Source organism: Rhinopithecus bieti, unplaced genomic scaffold (assembly GCF_001698545.2).
Source record: "Rhinopithecus bieti isolate Rb0 unplaced genomic scaffold, ASM169854v2 scaffold_9909, whole genome shotgun sequence".
Taxonomy (NCBI): domain Eukaryota; kingdom Metazoa; phylum Chordata; class Mammalia; order Primates; family Cercopithecidae; genus Rhinopithecus; species Rhinopithecus bieti.
In genome coordinates, this window is record NW_016806164.1 from 4,890 (window position 1) to 9,569 (window position 4,680).

At 49.7% G+C, this 4,680-nt stretch overlaps 1 pseudogene; it reads right to left on the minus strand.

Annotated features, from left to right (window-relative positions):
- Positions 1 to 1,154: 1,154 nt before the first annotated feature.
- The window catches only part of LOC108531456 (protein shisa-5 pseudogene), a 7,622-nt pseudogene continuing 4,096 nt past the window's right edge, over positions 1,155 to 4,680 (minus strand).

A 4,680-nucleotide genomic window follows, 5' to 3' on the forward strand; every position in this document is an offset into this window, starting at 1 on the left:
CCCGTCTCGGCCTCCCAAAGTGCTGGGATTACAGGCTTGAGCCACCGCGCCCGGCCACCTATCATGTTTTAAAACAGAAAACACACCTGTAATCCCAACACTTTGGGAGGCCGAGGCAGGTGGATCACCTGAGGTCAGGAGTTCGAGACCAGCTTGGCAATCAAGGCGGAACCCCATCTCTACTAAAAAAAAAAAAATTAGCCAGGCATGGTGGCACGTGCCTGTAATCCCAGCTACTGGGGGACTGAGGCAGGAGGATCACCTGAACCTGGGAAGCAGAGGTTGCGGTGAGCCGAGATCGTGCCACAGCCCTCTAACCTGGGCAACAGAGCCAGATTCTGTCTCAAAAAAAAACAAAAAACAAAAACCAAAAAAATCCCAGAAAATAGGCAAAACGTTTGGCTAAAATCAAACGAAAACACTGCAGGAAAGGGGCTTGAGTGTGCTGGTGGACAGGCCGCCCTGCTCACCTGTGGGAAGGGCAGGGCCAGCAAGGGCAGGAGAGCTCCCTGTGGGCAGCTAGGCTGGGTGTGGATGTGGCCCTCCAGGTGGTCCCAGGGAGGATGCGGGGACAGGAACAGTCCAGGCAGACAGCTCTCAGGTGAGCAGAGCTCTGCCTGAGGTGTTCTGGCATCAGGAGGCTGCCTGACCCCCAGTGGGCATGACACAGGGTCCAGGGAGCAATGGGACATTGGCCTAAAGGATCAAAGCCCAACTTGGTCAGATCCCAAGCTTTACCTGCATTATGTCTCTGGCTCTGCAAAGGGTACCCCCAACTCTGGGGACAAACTATGGCCTCAAGTGGCAGCTGGCTATGCTGCTGAAATCAAGACACATCTGCAAAATACTCACAGAAAGCTGCGCCATCCTAGTGTGACAGACCACACTCTGTCGCCCTAGGGTAAGCTGGAAAAGAACTCCAGATGTGCCCTGCAGAGCCCCCCACCTCTCAGGGGCCACCTCCCAGGGTGCCCCCACCACCCCATTCTTCAAGTTTGACTTGAGATTCTAGGAAGCATAATTTCAGGTGAGGAAGAGAACAAAGTCTGGTCCCAGCCCACTCTGGCAAGGATCACTCCCCACCTAGTAGGCATCAGATGAAGCCACATATACAGACAGGACACACACAGCACACACGGGGTGTAAGGAATCGTGCCTGCACACCACTCACACACACATGACATGAACAAGTGGCAGCCAGAGAGGCCAGGGCATGCTCAGGGGGCTGCCTTTGGGGCATCCATGTAGGCCGGGTTGGAAGGAGGCTGGCTGGTGGGGTAGGGTGCAGCTGCTCCTCTAGCCAGGGTCTCGAGGTAGACCGGTGGGCCCGTGGGCTGGGCCAGGTAAGGTGATGGGTACTGCATTGGGTAGGGTGCTGCTGGCATTCCTGGCTGGGGGAGGGGGGCATGGGGTGGTAGCCCTGGTAGTCCAGGGTAGCTAGGTGGCACACTTGGAGGCTGAGGGTAAGGGGCATGCACCACAGTGGGGGACATGGTGGTGGTCACAACTGGACGCGGTCAGCGGCACATCTTGTAGGGGGAGCAGCAGGAGCAGGTGAAGCAGATGATGATAGTGACGACAGAGAGCACAAAGATGGTCAGGCTGACGGCCACGGTCGCTCTGAACCCCACGTTAGCCTCTGACTTCACCCAGGGGCTTCCTGTACCCCTAGACTTCCCCTCTTTCCATCATGGGCCACTCAGTTTCAATTTCCTCTCCTTTCGGAGTAAAGGAAAGCAAATCTCCCGATGACGTCAGTCACAGGAAGGACCGCTTCACGAACTTTTGAGTCCACGATGGCATCTTCCTCCTTAGAATAGCTACTGTGCTTTTGGTACTATTCATTCATTTGCTCCACATTTACAAAGATGAATATAATGCAGGCCCCGCCGTAGAGGAGCTCACAGTCTAGAAGGCCAGCAATACATATTGCCTCATGTTGTGTCATAATATTTTGTGCGTGTGTCTTGTCTCTCCAATTCTATGACAGTAGAGGCCATGTCCTAAACTTTTTTGTCTTCCCCAGAGCCCTTACTTACTTACTTAGCATGGTGTTCAATAAACATCTTTTTTTTTTTTTTTTTTTTTTTTTTTTTTAGATGGAGTCTTACTCCGTCACCCAGGCTGGAGTGCAGTGATGCGATCTTGGCTCACGGCCACCTCTACCTCCCGGGTTCAAGCGATTCCCCTGTCTTAGCCTCCCGAGTACCTGGGATTACAGGTGCATGCCACCACACCCGGCTAATATTTTTTGTAGTTTTAGTAGAGACGGGGTTTCACCATGTCTGCCAGGCTGGTCTTGAACTCCTGACATCAGGTGATCCACCCGCTTCAGCCTCCCAAAGTGCTGGGATTATAGACGTGAACCACCGCACTCGTCCAATAAACATCTCTTGAATGAGTAAAATAATTTGATTTGATTTGGTACTTTCCTCCTCTGTGGTTTACTTCTGCCACCTAGATAAAATAATGTATCACACATATGTAGAAATGTATTTTATTTATTTATTTTATTATTATTATTTTTTATAGAGATGAGGTCTCGCCTTGTTGCCCAGACTGGTCTCGAGCTCCCAGGCTCAAGTGATCCTCCCACCTCAGCCTCCCAAAGTGCTGGGATTATAGGTGTGTGCCACTGCACCCAGCCTAGAAACTTATAAGTAAGGAAATTGAGGCACAGAATGGTGAAGTAACTTGTTCCAGGCTGCAAGTGACTCATAGTTACTTCATCCAAAATATGTGCTGGACAACTTTGGAACCAAAGACAGCTATATATCCTTGGTGCCAGTATTTAGATGTCTCTTAGATTCTGAGATGCAAATTGTGCCTTCATATACACACATACAGACTTTATCAAAATCATGTGTATGTTTGAAGTCAGACTTTGGTTTATGCAGAATGATTAATATTTCTTCTTATATTCAATATCAAGTTGTGTGAAAGGTAACACATGATAGGTTCAAAATATTCCAGAGAGGAAAGAGTGGGCGGCAGTTGGTGAGCTGCAGCATTTTCCTTTCACAGAACAATTCTTGTAGAAGAAACAGCACTGCTGACTTTTTCTATTTTCAGCACAAAGTAACACTTAACTGATTAATATTCAAGTGAAAGTGTATAGCCACAAACCTCATTTAATCTACAAGTGCTGCAAAGCAACAAACTAACACACAGCAGGGGATGCAAATGGGTGGTCTGCCGGCAAAACTGAACTCACAGAAAGGGTTTTGAGAGTTCTCAAGTTAATTTTGAATACATATGAAATGATATTTAAAATATTTCTGTTTCTTTTCTTTCTTTTTTTTCTTGAGACGGAGTTTTGCTCTTTCACCCAGGCTGGAGCGCAGTGGCGCAAACTCGGCTCACTGCAAGCTCTGCCCCCACCCCGGGGTTCAAAAAATTCTCCTACCTCAGTCTCCCGAGTAGCTGGGATTACAGGCATGCACCACCACACGTGGTTGTTTTTTGTATTTTTAGTAGAGACGGGGTTTCACCGTGTTAGCCAGGATGGTCTTGATCTCCTGACCTCGTGATCTGCCCGTCTCGGCCTCCCAAAGTGCTGGGATTACAGGCTTGAGCCACCGCGCCCGGCCTCTTTTCTTTTTTTTCTTGAGACGGAGTTTTGCTCTTTCACCCAGGCTGGAGCGCAGTGGCGCAAACTCGGCTCACTGCAAGCTCTGCCCCCACCCCGGGGTTCAAAAAATTCTCCTACCTCAGTCTCCCGAGTAGCTGGGATTACAGGCATGCACCACCACACGTGGTTAGTTTTTGTATTTTTAGTAGAGACGAGGTTTCACCATGTTGGCCAGGCTAGTCTTGAACTCCTGACCTCAGGTGATCCACCCACCCTGGCCTCCCAGAGTGTTGGGATTACAGGCGTGAGCCACCGCACCCGGCCGATATTTATGTTTCTATAAGGCAAGAAAAATACAGGAAAACCAAACACGCATGTACCCACCAACCCGGCCTGAAAAACAGGACAGTACCAGTAGCCCTGAAGCCTTCTAGACACAAACAGTGCACTGAAATAATCGGAATTAGCTGCCAACAGTTACAAACTGGGACATTTTACACAAAAATCTGGATTTCCAGCCTCTCTTGAAAAAGCTGGCATCACTGTGCCTATATTCCCATAGGGAAATAAGGGGCTGGCCCTTCATGGTGCACCCATGCCGATCACCCCATCCCACCCTCATCTGTTCTCTGCTGCTTCCTCCACCCACATGACCTGTCCAGCCCTGGAGGCATCTGCGTTGGTAACCCCTGCCATGGGTTTCCTTTCTGGGTTGGCTCCTTCTCCCTTGATGCTGTTCAAGCTCTCCCTTTCTCTAGTTCTCCTGCCTGTGCTTTGGGGCATCTCCTTTCTTGATGGAGCAGGACCTTTAAGAGGCCAGGCAAGGTGGCTCATGCCTATAATCCCAGCACTTTGAAGGGCTGAGATTGGAGGATCGCTTGAGCCCAGGAGTTCAAGACCAGCCTAGGCAACACAGTGAGACCCTGTTTCTACAAAAAAAAAATTAAAACCTAGCCAGTCATGGTGGTGCACCTCTGTGGTCCTAGCTACTGAAGAGACTGAGGCAGGAGAATCACTTGAGTCCAGGAGTTCCAGGCTGCAATGAGCTATGATCATGCCACTGCAACTCCAGTATGGGTGACAGAGTGAGATCCTGTGTCTTAAAAAAA